This window comes from Lycium barbarum, chromosome 3 (assembly GCF_019175385.1).
Source record: "Lycium barbarum isolate Lr01 chromosome 3, ASM1917538v2, whole genome shotgun sequence".
In the NCBI taxonomy this organism is placed as follows: Eukaryota; Viridiplantae; Streptophyta; class Magnoliopsida; order Solanales; family Solanaceae; genus Lycium; species Lycium barbarum.
The window spans coordinates 112,861,206-112,880,184 of NC_083339.1; positions in this window are offsets into that span (position 1 = coordinate 112,861,206).

Genomic DNA, 18,979 nt, shown 5'->3' on the forward strand with positions numbered 1-18,979 from the left:
TGTTTTAAGTTGTTTTTTTTTCTGCAACTTTTTTTTGATGTATAACATCACTGTTGCGACATTATTTTTATGAAGATTTTAGAAGAATTTTTATGTATTTTTGTAATGATCCCGCTTGTTGTATAGTCTAATCATAGATTTGAATTCTGTTTTTATTACATTTATATTTTTCTTGTATAGTTACTGCTAAAAAATTACAAAGTGCATTTCAATATCAAGTTTGTATTTCCTACATGTTTTCACTATATTTTATTGATGAACCAGGAAGAGTTCTATGCATTTTCTCTATATATTCATGGTACACTTGAATTCATTATTGAACCATAAAATCCATTTTTCTGTACAATATACTTCAAAAATTAAAGAACAATTTTAATACTTCTAAAGTACATACAAAATACAAGTGAAATATATTGTAAATATATTCATTACGATTCAAATCTTACGGATCAATTAGAATACACTAAAAAATACAATCATAATACAGATAAAATACAGTGAATCAAAAGCCACCTTAGGGATTAAAGTTTTTTTATGGAGTCAAGTTTTCCCATCTTATTAAAGTTACTAAATAATATTCAATATCAGCTTATTGCACTCAATAACTAATATTTTTGATTTTTAATAATGTAATTTCATTGAATATTCTTAATAACGAACACAAAACCGATGGTCATAGCATCAGGAGACAATCTCAACTTGTCACTATGCAATTCAGTTGATGAACAAATCAAGCTTTGCATGATTTATGGAACATTAAAAAGAGATTTGTTTTTTAGTTATATTTTGGGAATAAATATGAAGAGAGTTTTTGAATTCAAATTTTATGTGAATGATTAGATGTTGAATGAGATATGTGATTAGATATGGAAGAGAATGAGATTTGCATGATTTATGGATCATTAAAAACAGATTTCTGTTTAGTTTGAAAAAGATTTTTTTTCCTTAAATAGAGGCATTATTTGCTCAACAGTTCCGTGTATTTAGTCTATATTTTGGCTATATTTATGCGACGCGTCCAGGACCTAAATATAGGAAAAACCAGCTATGAATTGTAAATAATGAACTTGTAGTTATAGCTTGTTAGAAGCAGCTAAAAGATAGCTATTTGTGAAAATTTAGCTAATATTTTTGGTGCGGCACGGCTAGCCGAAAGTCCACATTGAGGAGCCGTTTGAAGAGTCTGGAACCAAAATGCCCAAAAAACAAAAACATTTTGAACCAAAATACCCCAACAAAAAAAAATGTTACCAAAATACCTTTAGCGCAGTAATTTACTGCGCTAAAGCAGTTAACGGGGACGACTCCGTTAACTACTACAACGCAGTAATTTACTGCGCTATAGTGTCCCTCCCATTTTTTTTTCGGCCCTTTTGGTTAACCCTTCTTCCATTACACTTTTTAACGTACTCTGACCATAGATTAATCATGCTTCGGGACCCCGGAACCTCAATATTTTATATAGAACCCTACTTATTTTTGTGCGATTAATAAGGTAGGATCAATACATCAAGGATACACAAAAGTTCGGATGGCCGTTTTAGTGGTTGAAAAGTGCTCGAACGCCATTTTTGTTTGAAGGCTCGGTGACATTAGCTTGAAGTTCTTTGCGAATACTTAAATTTGTTCATTAATAATTAATCAAAAGTTAGTCAAAATGGCAACATTCATACAAAAAAAAAAAAAAAAACTTAATTAAATTGCATCATTCATAACCTTTAGTAGATGAAAATAGTTAAACTTGTTCATTAATAAGAAACCCAAACTTTTTAAAATACAATCATCAAAGTAAGAAAAAAACTTAAAAAACATTCATCAATTAATGCCCTTGAGTTGATCTTCTGCCACCACCGCGAGGTGTGCCACCACCACTAGAGGTACTTCCACTACGAAAGTTTCCTCCACCACGAGAGGTACTTCCACCACGAGATGTAGTTTGACCACCATGCCGTAAGGGACACTTGCGCTTATCATGACCAACATAATTGCAAAATGAGCATTTTCGAGTGTATCTCCCCGGTGGAACATCCATTTCATTATGAATACGCGAGTATGCATTCTTTCTGAATTTACGGATACATGCTTTATTTTCAACCATTGAAAATGGATGCGGTGGCCAATAACTCTCACTACCAAGTGGGTAGAACCTTCCAGCATACGTTCTTGCATAATTTTCAACTGTATATTCCTCATCCATGTATGGGGAGGCGTTCTTTCCCATTGCGATAAAACACTTGAAGGCATGAGAACATGGCATGTGATATGATTGCCACTTGCCGCATGTGCATGTTTTTGAAATCTCACAAATTGTGTGGATGTTACCTCCTTTACCTTGGTGCACACTTGTTGTAAGTTCAAATATGCGCTCTGCAGAGTTGTACTCCATCCGGTCATGTTTCTGAGCCTTATATTTCTGGTACTCGAACAGTTTTGACGGTTTTGACATCTATCTTAGACCTGCTGTTGCATGTGCTTTGACCTCTTTTGATCTACTGACAAACCGCTCCACAACTTGCTTAAATGGCATTCTCACCATTGCGGTGACGGGTAGTCCCCGTGCAGATTTCAACAAGCCATTGAATGACTCAGAGCTGTTTGTTGTCAGCATACCCCATCGCCTACCTTCATCCTGGTGTAATGTCCATTTGTCTTTATCAATTGCATTCAACCAGTGGAAGACTTCCTCATTCGCCCGCCTAATAATGTCCATCTGCAGGTTAAACTTCTTCTCCTGATGCTCTGTTGCAGCCGCCCACATCCAATTGCAAAGTGCTGGGATTTGATATGTCTTTTGGAAGTTTGCCTTCAAATGCCTTAAACAATAACGATGGTAGGCAAAGGGTGGCTGCCACCCCTGCAAATTGAACATATTGTGCATTATGCCAGCATGTCTGTCTGATATCACACATATTCACATGCGATCCTTAATAACGTGTTGCCTTAAGTAGTCTAAAAACATACGCCACGTACTAATGCTCTCATTAGCTGCAATTGCAAAAGCTAGAGGGAATACAGCTCCATTTGCATCCATTCCAACTGCTATTAGCAGCTTTATGTCATACTTCCCGTACATATGTGTTCCATCTATTGATATTATAGGCCGACAATGAGCAAAACCATCAATGCATGGTTTTAAAGCCCAAAACACAAAATCAAAAATATTACCGGGCACACCAGGCTTCGATTTGAGCTTTCATTCAACAACAGTACCATGATTGAAGTGTTGTAGAGCCGCCATGTATCTCGGCAACGTCTTGAAAGAGCCCTCCCAATTGTCGAAGACTATCTCATGTGCACGCCTACGCCCAAGATACGCCTTCCTCCTAGTAACAGTTTTGCTATATACTTTCAGGACAGCTCTAATACAATCTTTAATAGGGAACCTGAAAAAGTTGAAATATAAGCATATAACAACGAGGAACATTATATTAACACCAAAAATAAAATAAACTTAGGCGAAGGGGATACCTTGGGTTTTCTCTAATGTCGCCAACTAATACACGCGCAATCAAATTAGTATCTAGATTGCAATGATCATCTGGGAGGTCACCCATATCACAAGTGTACTTTGTGTAGAACTTTGAAATAGTCCACATCTTTTCAGCAGTTTCCTTACCACAGAGCATCCATTCGCGGCCTTGATATTTTCGCTTGCAGACCAATCGCCAAAGTTTTCGTGTGAAATCATCAACTTTAAACTCCCTCATCCCCTGGATGCAATAAATCTTAACAGCCTTTTGCAATGATTTTTTCGAGCTGAAAATCATCCCTTTTTCAATATGAGCCTTTTGTTTTAAAAGATCCATTGGCTCTTTCCACAAATTTCGCCGAATATGATCATCATCCGCAGTAAAGACAAAGACATCTGGGCGATCTTAAAGATGATCAAGATAGGGGATCTTATCGGAATGCCACTGAATCGGGTCGACTCTTGCTATTGAAATTGGCTTTGCGGCTAAATTGGAGTTGACTCTTGCTGTTCAAATGGTTGCTGTGAATTCAGCTCCTCCTCGTGTGCTGGACTGTTCATCATGTCTTGCAACAGTTCTACTTGATGTTGAGGATTAGTTCCAACCTCAATCTCATCGTCACTTTCCTCCGCATTAGGTATTTCCTCACTATCGCTGGATGATGTCACTATATAATTTGGATAATCCGGACCATCTATAGCAGGCCTTTGCCTATAATTTGGTGCAACCACCACATTCTCCCTACATAACAAATTAGGGTGTTTTAACTACCACACATCAAATAACACTATTGATGTAAAAACAAATAGACGTACCGTTAGTAATCAACTGCATAGAAACTTGAGGAAGGACCATCGCTTTGAGTTGTTAGATAGGCTGAGGATGTTCCAACCTGATTCATCCATCCTAATTGAGGAAACCGTCCGATACGATTCATATCAGGTGTATAACCCCTAAATAATATAATCGACATTATTATTATTATTATTATTACTATTATTATTATTAATATTATTATTATTATTATTATTATTGTTAATAATAATAATAATAATAATAATAATAATATTAATAATAATAATAATAATAATAATAATAATAATAATAATAATTTGTTACCTAGATGACATCATATGGCGGCGCGATCCTGCTGGCATTCTGGTATCAGAGCCATGGTGATTCAAGAGTGAAAGGTGATGTAATTCAACGAATTCATATCATGAATTTTATAAATCGCAAAAGAACTGTTAAAAACAGTAAAAAAGAGGAATATGATACTCCTCAAGAATTGGAGCTCCTTAATAAATGGACGATTCCTAAAATAGAGCCCAGATTAATATATCAGATGGGTACTTTTGAGAAAATAGGACTCAAACAAGTAGTTAAAACTACTGAAGAAACCATGACTGTAGATAATGATCATGCTACTTTTAGATTATTATCTGACAGTGATCTTGCCCCTTATAGGGTAACCCATAGATTTATGCATATTGGATTAGTACAGGTTGCATTTAGCCTTTAACCTTAAGAGGTTTACCAGAAAGCTTTATAGCATCTTTAAGAGATGGAAGAAACCGAAACTGGAAAAAATCCTTCATAGGGACAGTTCAAATAAGTTTGGCTTATGGTCGAGTTTATTTTAATGCTTATCCTAACTTGCAGGTATCATTGCAAGATGACAATTCTTTAGATGCTTTAATATTAAGTATCAAATTGCATGACTATGATTATATGCCAGGTATAGAGGTAATATCCATCTGCTATAGAATATATTATAAACCATTATATACTATGAATCCTATGTGTAAAATCATGAATTTTAAAAATGAAACTGTTTCAATTGAAACTAATTTTGGTAAATCCAAAATTATGACTAGAAGACCTATCAAGTGGGATGAAATAGATTTCCCTAAAGAGTGGGTCATTGAAGGAGCAACACCTCCTCAAAATATTTTTGCTGAAATATCAGAAATTGAACAGATCCCAGATGGGACAATTAAATTAAGGTTCCATGAACCGGAAGTTTTAGAAGATAATGATCATGCTAGTGTTCGATCTGGTATACCTAGATCTATGTCTTCTAACAGATCTTATATATCTCCTGTTGATTATATTGTGCAGACTCCATCAAGAGCTTCTACTTCTCAAATGAGAAATACTAATTCTAATAGAATTGGTAATTTGAAAATTGATCAGAATAATATTGTAACTGGTACCCAAGACCCAGAATTGACTGAGTCAGATATGGATTTTCCAACTATTTAATGGATCAAGTCCAAAAAATAGATTTTAGTCGGGGATGACCCGCAAGATTGGAAATCAGCAAAGAGTTTTATACTCCTAAATGGATACCATTTAGAAAATGTTTTTTTGATAATTTTAAACCAGAGGAAACAATAGTTTTCCAAGAAGAATTTTATAATGATCTTTCCAAACCAAATAAGATTATATCTTTTGTGCCTTGGTTTATGGAAAAATATTTTGCTAATTATATCTCTGTTCTTGAAAGAGATTATAAATTAGCTAGTGGGGAAGTTGTTTATACTATATTTCCTCCACAACAATCTTTTCAAATAGGGAAGGATTTGCATTTTGCAGCCTTTTCAAAATTGATTGAAAGCGATAATTTGCCTGTCATGACCAGATATATTAATAATATGGTTAGACAGCAAAATTATTCTAATATTTATATGAATATTTTGGGTGAACAAATATTTTCACTTCACGAAAAAGTTGATAAACTTTTAACTTGTATTAATAAGGTATCTACTTATGATAAGGAGAAACAAAAGGAAGTTGTTACTCCAAGTATACAGCCTCCTCCTGAGATTCATGATTTTAAATTAAAACCTTTATCAGATTTAGAAAAACTTTTAGATGAAAAATTTAAAGGTTTGAAACTCAGTCCTTTAATGGCAGAGGACGACCAATATTTGTCTGATATGGACTATAAGGCTCGCATATCATCAGATTATAATAAAATTGATGAATATTATGCTGTTAAGCCTACCTAGAGGATGTACTACTATCCTCGACCAACTCCTCAAGATGTTTTATTAGAGGAGCATGACCATGTTATTTCCAACAGTTGTAGTGGTAAGGAAATATATGAATGGAATATTGACGGTTATACTGAACGTCAAATTTATTGTACTATTCATAGAATGTTAATGTACAGCACAATCTGCAAGGTTCATAAAAACACTGAAAAAGTGATTGCAGATATGATCATAGCTGGTTTCACTGGCCAATTAAAAGGTTGGTGGGATAATTATTTAACAGCTACGCAACGTCATTCGATTTTAGGCGCTGTTAAACAGGAGCCTGGTAATGAGGCACTTGTAGCTAATGCAGTTTATACACTGGTTATTAATATTGTTGAACATTTTTCAGGAAGATGGTCTAATAATAGTGAGTCTATTCGTACCATGCTTCAAAATCTTAGATGCAAGACCCTAACCTCATTTAGGTGGTATAAAGATGTTTTTCTTTGCAGGGTCATGAAATTACCAGAGAGTAATGACTCTCACTGGAAGTCCAAATTTATAGATGGACTCCCTCCTCTTTTTGCAGAAAGAGTTAGAAAAGCTCTTAGGAAAGGGGATAGAAGTATTAATTATGATTCTTATACTTATGGAAATTTAATTGGTGCTTGTATGCAGGAAGGACTAGCCTTATGTAATGAAATTAGGCTCAATCAGCAGATCAAGCGCCATGGTCTTAATGAAAGACAACAATTAGGAGAATTTTGTGGACAATTTGGATTAGACGTTCCACAATCTTCTAAAAAGCCTCATTGGCATAAGAATAAACATAGGGACTTCCAACAATGGATGGAAAAGCGCTTGCGGAAAAAAGCTAGGCGCAAAAAGACTTTCAAAGAAAGTAAGGATTTTACTAAATCCAAAAATCCAAAAGTCTGTTATAAGTGTGGCAGAGTAGGTCATTTTTATAAGAATTTTAAGGTTAAGGAAAAAATCAAAGCCCTTTACATAGATGATGACCTTAGAGAATCTTTATATAAGATTTTGTTAAATTCAGACCCGAACCACAGGATGATTCTTGTAAGGAAAGTGATAGCTCTTCTAACCCTTCTTCAGATGAAGATATGAGGGTATTAGACGAAGAGAGTCATATCTCGAATAGCTCAAATGATGAGTGTCAACCATGCCAATTAGGGAAGCCTTGTGTGAAAACTAAGGAGGACGATGAGTTTTATAAACTTGTTTCTCAATTTAATGAAAACAGTCTTCATGTTTTGGATGGTAATAACCTCTTTGACCTCCTTAAACATATTAAGGATCCCAATCTTAAGTCCCAGATTATAGACCAAATAGGTTCAAAACAGCAGCCCCAAGAAGAACCAACTGCTGTAGAAATAAGAGAACCTACCGGACCTTATACTATGGCTGGAGTCAAGAAACTCCTCTAAGAACGCCGGAATATCATAAACACACCGGCAACCACTCAAGACTTAGAAAGAGAGGTTTATAACCTTAAACAAGAAATTTCCACCCTTAGGAGACACCAGACTACTCTAGATCATAGGGTCTCCCAACTTGAGGGAAAAGGAAAACAGATCATAGAAACACCAGTTTATAATACGGTAGAAGATCTACTAGTTAATAACACCGTAGCAACTGTGCCTAAGGAGGAAGGAGAAAGTAATAACCCAAGCTCCAGTTTTTTGACAAAATTGGATATTATTACTTATTTTAAATTTTTTATAAAAATTACTCTTTTAATTGATTACAATTTCAAAAAAAGAGTTTACTGCTCTTGTTGATAGCGGAGCAGATTTAAGTTGTAATCAAGAAGCATTAATTCCTTCAAAGTATTTTCAAAAAACTACTCATAGTTTGCGGTCTGCTAGTGGCCAAAAAATGGGTATTACTTATAAATTACTCAAAGCTTATATTTGCCAAGACAAAGTTTGTATTCCTGAAAGCTTTGTACCGGTAAAAGATATTTCAAACCAAGTTATTTGGGAACTCCATTCATCCATAAATTATTTCCTATTCAATGGATGGATGATAAGGGTTTTATAGGAACCCATGAAGAAAAACCGATTAAGTTCCAGTTTATAACTAAACCTTTTTCGAGAATTTTAAATGAAATCAAAGACAAGTTGATGAATAAGCATCAACAAGTCAATTTTCTTAAACAAGAAATTTATACTTTTCAAATTGAAGATATTTTACAAAATCCTAAATTACAGGAAAAACTTGAGTTTATCAAAAATCAATTTTCGCTTCAAATTTGTAGTGATCATCCTAATGCTTTTTGGGAAAGGAAAAGATATATTGTCACTCTTCCATATGAAGAGTCCTTTTCTGAAAATAATATTCCTACTAAAGCAAGACCATGCCAAATGAATTCCGAATATTTGGAATTATGTAAAAATGAGATTTCTTCTCTTTTACAAAAAGGTCTTATAAGATCTTCGAAATCTCCATGGTCATGCACAACTTTTTATGTTAATAAACATGTTGAACAGGAACGAGGAGTTCTAAGATTGGTTATAAATTATAAACCTTTTAAAATGGATTCGATATCCAATTCCTAATAAAAAGGATTTATTAGATCGCCTTCTTAATGCAATCATATTTTCTAAATTTGATTTAAAATCTGGTTATTGACAATTCCAAATAACCGAAGCAGATAAATACAAAACTGCTTTTAATGTCCCAATCGAACAGTTTGAATGGAATGTTATGCCTTTTGGACTGATGAATGCTCCTTCAGAATTTCAAAAGATTATGAATGATATTTTTATGGCTTATAGCAGCTTTATCATTGTTTATATCGATGATATTTTAGTATTTTCAAATACTATTGAAATGCAATTCAAATATCTTGATATATTCAAGCAAATTATAATTCAAAATGGTTTGGTTATATCTAAACCAAAGATGTCTCTTTTTCAAACAAAATTCAGATTTTTATGTCATAATATTGAAAAGGGAAAAATTATTCCCTATTAATAGAAGTATAGAATTTGCTTCTAAATTTCCTGATATTATTACTGATAAAACTCAACTTCGAAGATTTCTTGGAAGTTTAAATTATATTTCTCCATTTTATAAAGATTTGACCCAAGATACATCTATTTTATACGATAGATTAAAAAAGATTCCAAAACCTTGGACTGATGCTCATACGCAGGTAGTTCAAAAAATCAAGGATAAAGTTAATAATCTTCCTTGTCTTACTTTAGCTAATCCTAACTGGAAAAAAATTATAGAAACTGATGCCTCTGATATTGGCTACGGAGGAATATTTAAACAACTTTCTCCAAATGATAAACAAGAATATTTAGTCCAGTTTTATTCTAGCAAATGGAATAATAGTCAAAAGAACTATGCTACTGTAGCAAAAACAATCTTGATATAATAAAATGTGTTCTTAAATTTCAAGGTGATTTATACAATCAAAAGTTTTTAATAAAAACTGACTGCCAAGCAGCCAAATTTATGTCTAATAAAGATTGTAAACATGATGTTTCTAAACAAATGTTTGTCAGATGGCAAGCTCTTTTAGCACCATTTGATTTTGAAATTCATTACAAAAAGGGATCAGATAATAGTCTCCCTGATTTTCTCACTAGAGAATATTTAAGTTCATAACTGTCATTTTCTCATTTGCAGGATGAGACCCACATTGACACCTCCCTCTAATAGAGGAAGGGGAAGAGGACAAAAAGGAACGGGCAGAGGCACTGTTCTTGCCCAAATGGGTAACAAAAGGCTAATAGCCGACAATATTGCAGAAACTTCTGGTAATACCCAGAAGCAAATCACTTATGCTGAATATCTGACTTTTATAGAAGCACAGAAAAAACGGGATAATATGCCTCCATCATACTCCAGTGCTCCCATAATCGATGATAATGGGGACACTGGTGCATATGAAGAAAATGCTCATCGAGAGTTAATAATTCTCCTTGAGAATGATGACCTCCAATAGAAGGATAAACCTTGACAAATAATGCAAAGGTATTTTGATACAACGTCATACGCTACTCCGACTTATAAATATCGGATGAATTATGAAATGATCCTTTCATATACAGGGTCAGCTGAATTCCAACATTTTTATCCGGCTAATACCAAAAAAGTTTATAACTTTTCCAAGATCGTTATACAAAATATCTTTTCTCCAAATGAATGGGGAATAAGTCCATTAAAGGACAAGGATTATATCCACCCAGAATAAATAAAAAGTCCCAGTTAAATTCAATTATTGGGATTATGTTGAAAGCTTTAATAAAGCTTTTTTCTACGAGAATGATAATAAAAAACATTCTTGGTTTATAAAAATTTGTGTCAATATTTATAAACAGGGCATTCCAAATTGGTTTTATCAATGGTGGATCCATTATGTTCCAACCGTAAAAATTTTACCAGAACCCTTCAAGAGTTTATATACTGAATGGGTTGATGTTTCTCCAAAAATAATAGATTTGGAAAATAATATTACTTTCTCTGAAGAAATTTCTAAAATGTATTTCTTCATTGAATTTTCTATTCTATGGATCATGAAATGGTCAGTGGAAGTGGGTTATACCCCGCAAAATATGCCTTGCGTAAATAGAATTTTTTATACAAAATTCTGGAAAGAATTGATTCAAAAATCAAAAGATGGAACCATCCCAGGTCAAGATTTAATATATCAGATTAAGACTACTATTACACATTATAAGGACTCTATTATTTCCAGACAAAAGGAAGTTCCCAGTCCTTTTGAGCATATTGCTCGAAAAATTCAAATGAAGAAAGAAATAATTCCCCCAGAACAGCTTATAGCCACATGCTTGAAGTAATTTAAATCTAATTTAATGCATCATCTTTATATGGAAGCTATGTCAAATACATCAATGGCATCCGTTGGTCATACCACTGACAATGATAATGAAGAAGATGAAGACTCTAATACACAAGTCTTAGCAGGAGAATCTCAGAGTCCAACTAATACAGAGGTCTTAGCAGGAGAATCTCAGAGTCCAGCTAATACAGAGGACTTTGCACAATTTGCGGCTCAATTTCTTAGCCAAACGGAAGAATCTTCCAGCTCTACAGAAGACAAGGGCAAGTCACCAATGAAGTGATTGGTGGGACCCGCCACTAGGCGGCTACTTTAATAAAGAAGGAATCTGCTTTAATAAAGCAACTTTAATTATTAGGATTGCAATAATTATGTTTTCCACTTTGGTCACTTTCAGCCACTTTTACTTTTTACTTTTCGTCTTTCTTTTTATTTGGCCATAATGTTGTCGGCCATTTACTTTTTGATGTTGTTGCTTAGTATCCATGATCCGTTATATAAGGATCATTCTTCTCAGTTGAGAGGGAAGTCTTGGATTCCCCAAGCACAAACTCTCTCCCACTCTCCCTTGTAAAAAATCTTTCTTACATAAATAAAAGTTTGTTCACATAAATTTAAGGTATAATTTTTATTTTTATTTCTTTATTTTTTTAGTTCATGTTTAGCCTTATAGGCTAAATACTCCGTTGAATTACGTCACACTAGACTACTGAGATCATTGTAATAATGCTTTAATGCATCATGATCGAAGCTAAAACATGATGTTCAAGGTTAGGTAGAGGCTGACCCAGGCGGACTGTTCATAACCAGGCGGTGGTCCTGTTGTTTGCCCGCTTAGCCGAGGATGGCATTTTAGGGCGTTTGTTGGACTTGTTCTGGTCGGAACAACCCCAACGCCAGGGTCGGAAACCTAGTAAAATTGTTGTTACCTAGATGACACCATGTGGCGGCGCGATCCTGCTGGCATTCTGAAGAACACAAGCAGGATCACGCCGCCACATGATGTCATCTAGGTAACAACAGTTTTACTAGGTTTCCGACCCTGGCGTTGGGGTTGTTCCGACCAGAACAAGTCCAAAAAACGCCCTAAAACGTCATCCTCGGCTAAGCGGGCAAACAACAGGACCACTGCTTGGTTATGAACAGTCCGCCTGGGTCAGCCTCTACCTAACCTTGAACATCATGTTTTGGCTTTGATCATGATTCATTAAAGCATTATTACCTTGATCTCAGTAGTCTAGTGTGACGCAATTCAACGGAGTATTTAGCCTATAAGGCTAAACATGAACTGAATTAAAAATAAAGAAATAAAAATAAAAATAAAAATTATACCTTAAGGATGTAGGTTGTGCTCAGCAGAAGGAGATTTATATAAACAAACTTTTATTTATGTGAGAGAAATTTTACAAGAGGGACAGAATGGGAGAGAGCTTGTGCTTGGGGAATCCAAGACTTGCCTCTCAACTGAGAAGAATGATCCTTATATAACGGATCATGGACACTAAACAACAAAATCAAAAAAGTAAATGGCCGACAACATTATGGCCAGATAAAAAGAAAGACGGAAAGTAAAAAGTAAAAGTGGCTGAAAGTGACCAAAGTGGAAAACATAATTATTACAATCCTAATAATTACAGCTGCTTTATTAAAGCAGATTCCTTCTTTATTAAAGTAGCCATCTAGTGGCGGGTCCCACCAATCACTTCATTGGAGACTTGCCCATGTCTTTTGTAGAGCTGGAAGATTCTTTCGTTTTGCTAAGAAATTGAGCCGCAAATTGTGCAAAGTCCTCTGTATTAGCTGGACTCTGAGATTCTCCTGCTAAGACCTGTGTATTATAGTCTTCATCTTCTTCATTATCATTGTCAGTGGTATGACCAACGGATGCCATTGATGTATCTGACATAGCTTCCATATTAAGATGATGCATCAAATTAGATTTAAATTCCTCCATGCATGTGACTATGAGCTGTTCTGGGGGAATTATTCCTTTCTTCATTTGAATTTTTCGAGCAATATGCTCAAAAGGACTGAGAACTTTCTTTTTGTCTGGAATTGATAGAGTCCTTATAATGTGCAATAGTAGTCTTAATTTGATTTATTAAATCTTGACCTGGGATGGTTCCATCTTTTGATTTTTGAATCAAGTTTTTCCAGAATTTTGTATAAAAAATTCTGTTTAGGCAAGGCATATTTAACTGGGACTTTTTATTTATTCTGGGTGGATATAATCCTTGTCCTTTAATGGACTTATTCCCCATTCATTTGGAGAAAAGATATTTTGTATAACGATCTTGGAAAAGTTATAAACTTTTTTGGTATTAGCCGGATAAAAATGATGGAATTCAGCTGACCCTGTATATGAAAGGATCATTTCATAATTCATCTGATATTTATAAGTCGGAGTAGCGTATGACGCTGTATCAAAATACCTTTGCATTATTTGCCAAGGTTTATCCTTCCATTGGAGGTCATCATTCTCAAGGAGAATTATTAACTCTCGATGAGCATTTTCTTCATATGCATCAGTGTCCCCATTATCATCGATTATGAGAGCACTGGAGTATGATGAAGGCATATTATCCCGTTTTTTCTGTGCTTCTATAAAAGTCAAATATTTAGCATAAGTGATTTGCTTCTGGGTATTACCAGATCTGCAATATTGTCGGCTATTATCCTTTTGTTACCCATTTGGGCAAGAACAGTGCCTCTGCCCGTTCTTTTTTGTCCTCTTCCCCTTCCTCTATTAGAGGGAGGTGTCAATGTGGGTCTCATCCTGCAAATGAGAAAATGACAGTTATGAACATAAATATTCTCTAGTGAGAATTTTTATAATGAATTTCAAAATCAAATGGTGCTAAAAGGGCTTGCCATCTGGCAAACATTTGTTTAGAAACATCATGTTTGCAGTCTTTATTAAACATAAATTTCGCTTTTTGGCAGTCAGTTTTTATTAAAAACTTTTGATTGTATAAATCACCTTGAAATTTAAGAACACATTTTACTATAGCAAGAATTTCTTTTACTACAGTAGTATAGTTCTTTTGACTATTATTCCATTTGCCAGAATAAAACTGGACTAAATATTCTTGTTTATCATTTGGAGAAAGCTGTTTAAGTATTCCTCCATAGCCAATATCAGAGGCATCAGTTTCAATAATTTTTTGCCAGTTAGAATTGGCTAAAGTAATACAAGGAAGATTATTAACTTTCCCCTTGATTTTCTGAACTGCCTGCGTATGAGCATCAGTCCAAGGTTTTGGAATCTTTTTTAATCTATCATATAAAATAGATATATCTTGGGCCAAATCTTTATAAAATGGCGAAATATAATTTAAACTTTCAAGAAATCTTTAAAGTTGAGTTTTATCAGTGATAATATCAGGGAATTTAGAAGCAAATTCGATGCTTCTATTAATAGGAACAATTTTTCCCTTTTCAATATTATGACCTAAAATCTGACTTTTGTTTGAAAAAGTGACATTTTTGGTTTAGATATTACCAAACCATTTTGAATTATAATTTACTTGAATATATCAAGATGTTTGAAATGCATTTCAATAGTATTTGAAAATACTAAAATATCATCGATATAAACAATGATAAAGTTGCTATAAGCCATAAAAATATCATTCATAATCTTTTGAAATTCTGAAGGAGCATTCTTCAGTCCAAAAGGCATAACATTTCATTCAAACTGTTCGATTGGGACATTAAAAAGCAGTTTTGTATTTATCTGCTTCGGTTATTTGAATTTGCTAATAACCAGATTTTAAATCAAATTTAGAAAATATGATCGCATTATGAAGGCGATCTAATAAATCCTTTTTATTAGGAATTCGATATCGAATCCATTTTAAAACTCTATTAAGAGGTTTATAATTTACAACCAATCTTCGAACTCCTCGTTCCTGTTCTGCATGTTTATTAACATAAAACGTTGTGCATGACCATGGAGATTTCGAAGATCTTATAAGACCTTTTTGTAAAAGAGAAGAAATCTCATTTTTGCATAATTCCAAATATTCAGAATTCATTTGGCATGGTCTTTCTTTAGTAGGAATATTATTTTTAGAAAAAGATTCTTCATATGGAAGAGTGACAATATGTCTTTTTCTGCCCCAAAAAGCATTAGGATGGTCACTACAAATTTGTAGAGAAAATTGATTTTTTATGAACTCAATTATTTCCTGTAATTTAGGATTTTGTAAAATATCTTCAATTTGAAGAGTATAAATCTCTTGTTTGAGAAAATTGATTTGTTGATGCTTATTCATCAACATATCTTTGATTTCATTTAAAATTTCCTGCTTAAGGTTATGAACGTCTCTTTCTAAATCTTGAGTGGTTGCCGGTATACTTATGATATTCCGGCGTTCTTGGAGGAGTTCCTTAACTCTAGCCATAGTATAAGGTCCTGTAGGTTCTCTAATTTCTACAGCAGTTGGTCCTTCTTGATGATGCTGTTTTGAACCTATTTGGTCTATAATTTGGGACCTATGATTGGGATCCTTAATATATTTAAGGAGTTCAAAGAGGTTATTACCGTCTAAAACATGAATATTGTTTTCAGTAAATTGGGAAACAAGATTATAAAACTCATCGTCTTCCTTGGTTTTAACACAAGGTTGCCCTAATTGGCATGGTTGACACTCATCATTTGAGCTAGTCGAGATATAAATCTCTTCGTCTAATACCCTAATATCTTCATCTAAAGAAGGGTTGGAAGAACTATCACTTTCCTTACCAGAATCATCCTCTGGTTCTGGGTCTGAATTTAACAAAATCTTAGATAAAGATTCTCTAAGGTCATCGTCTATGTTAAGGGCTTTAATCTTTTCCTTAGCCTTACAATTCTTATAAAAATGACCTACTCTGCCACACTTATAACAGACTTTTGGGTTTTTGGATTTAATAAGATCCTTTCTTTCTTTGAAAGTCTTTTTGCGCCTAGCTTTTTTCTGCAAGCGCTTTTCCTTCCATTGTTGGAAGTCCCTATGTTTATTCTTATGCCTATGAGGCTTTTTAGAAGATTGTGGAACGTCTAATCCAAACTGTCCACAAAATTCTCCTAATTGTTGTCTTTCATTAAGACCATGGCGCTTGATCTGCTGATTGAGCCTAATTTCATTACATAAGGCTAATCCTTCCTGCATACAAGTACCAATTAAATTTCCATAAGTATGAGAATCATAATTAATACTTCTATCCCCTTTCCTAAGAGCTTTTCTAACTCTTTCTGCAAAAAGAGGAGGGAGTCCATGTATAAATTTGGACTTCCAGTGAGAGTCATTACTCTCTGGTAATTCCATGACCCTGCAAAGAAAAACATCTTTATACCAACTAAATGAGGTTAGGGTCTTACATCTAAGATTTTGAAGCATGGTACGAATAGACTCACTATTATCGGACCATCTTCCTGAAAAATGTTCAACAATATTAATAACCAGTTTATAAACTGCATTAGCTACAGGTGCCTCATTACCAGGCTCCTGTTTAACAGCGCCTAAAATTGAATGACGTTGTGTAGCTGTTAAATAATTATCCCACTAACCTTTTAATTGGCCAGTGAAACCAGCTATGATCATATTTGCAATCACTCTTTCAGTGTTTTTATGAACCTTGCAGATAGTGTTGTACATTAACATTCTATGAATAGTACAATAAATTTGACGTTCGGTATAACCGTCAATATTCCATTCATATATTTCCTTACCACTATAACTGTTGGAAATAACATGTTCATGCTCCTCTAATAAAACATCTTGAGGAATTGGTCTAGGCTAGTTACCAGAATACCAGCAGGATCGCGCCGCCACATGATGTCATCTAGGTAACAACAGTTTTACTAGGTTTCCGACCCTGGCGTTGCGGTTGTTCCGACCAGAACAAGTCCAACAAACGCCCTAAAACGCCATCCTCGGCTAAGCGGGCTAACAACAGGACCACCGCCTGGTTATGAACAGTCCGCTTGGGTCAGTCTCTACCCAACTTTGAACATCATGTTTTGGCGTTGATCATGATGCATTAAAGCATTATTACCATGATGTCAGTAGTCTAGTGTGACATAATTCAACGGAGTATTTAGCCTATAAGGCTAAACATGAACTGAAAAAATAAAAAAATAAAAATAAAAATTATACCTTAAATTTAAAGGTTGTGCTCAGCAGAGAAGGAGTTTATGTGAACAAACTTTTATTTATGTAAGAAAGATTTTTTACAAGGGAGAGTGGGAGAGAGCTTGTGCTTGGGGATTCCAAGACTTCCCTCTCAACTGAGAAGAATGATCCTTATATAACGGATCATGGATACTAAGCAGCAAAATTAAAAAGTAAATGACTGACAACATTATGGCCAGATAAAAATAAAGACGGAAAGTAAAAATAAAAGTGGCCGAAAGAGACCAAAATGGAAAACATAATTATTATAATCCTAATAATTAAAGATGCTTTATTAAAGCAGATTCCTTCTTTATTAAAGTAGCCGCCTAGTGGCGGGTCCCACCAATCACTTCATTGGTGACATGCCCTTGTCTTTTGTAGAGCTGGAAGATTCTTCCGTTTGGCTAAGAAATTGAGTCGCAAATTGTGCAAAGTCCTCCGTATTAGCTGGACTCTGAGATTCTCCTGCTAAGACTTGTGTATTATAGTCTTCATCTTCTTCATTATCATTGTCAGTGGTATGACCAACGGATGCCATTGATGTATCTGACATAGCTTCCATATTAAGATGCTGCATCAAATTAGATTTAAATTCCTCCATGCATGTGGCTATGAGCTGTTCTGGGGGAATTATTCCTTTCTTCATTTGAGTTTTTCGAGCAATATGCTCAAAAGGACTGGAAACTTCCTTTTGTCTGGAATTGATAGAATCCTTATAATGTGCAATAGTAGTCTTAATCTGATTTATTAAATCTTGACCTGGGATGGTTCCATCTTTTGATTTTTGAATCAATTTTTTCCAGAAGTTTGTATAAAAAATTCTGTTTAGGCAAGGCATATTTTGCAGGGTATAACCCACTTCCACTGACCATTTCATGAATCAATATGGGTCTCATCCTGCAAATGAGAAAATGACAGTTATGAACTTAAATATTCTCTAGTGAGAAAATCAGGGAGACTATTATCCAATCTCTTTTTATAATGAATTTCATAATCAAATGGTGCTAAAAAGGCTTGCCATCTGGCAAACATTTGTTTAGAAACATCAAGTTTGCAGTCTTTATTAAACATAAATTTGGCTGCTTGGCAGTCAGTTTTTATTAAAAACTTTTGATTGTATAAATCACCTTGAAAATTAAGAACACATTTTACTATAGCAAGAATTTCTTTTGCTACAGTAGCATAGTTCTTTTGACTATTATTTCATTTGCCAGAGTAAAACTAGACTAAAAATTCAATGCTTCTATTAATAGGAATAGTTTTTCCCTTTTCAATATTATGACCCAAAAATCTGACTTTTGTATGAAAAAGAGACATATTTGGTTTAGATATAACCAAACCATTTTGAATTATAATTTGCTTGAATATATCAAGATGTTTGAAATGCATTTCAATAGTATCTGAAAATACTAAAATATCATCGATATAAACAATGATAAAGTTTCTATAAGCCATAAAAATATCATTCATAATCTTTTGAAATTCTGAAGGGGCATTCTTCAGTCCAAAAGGCATAACATTCCA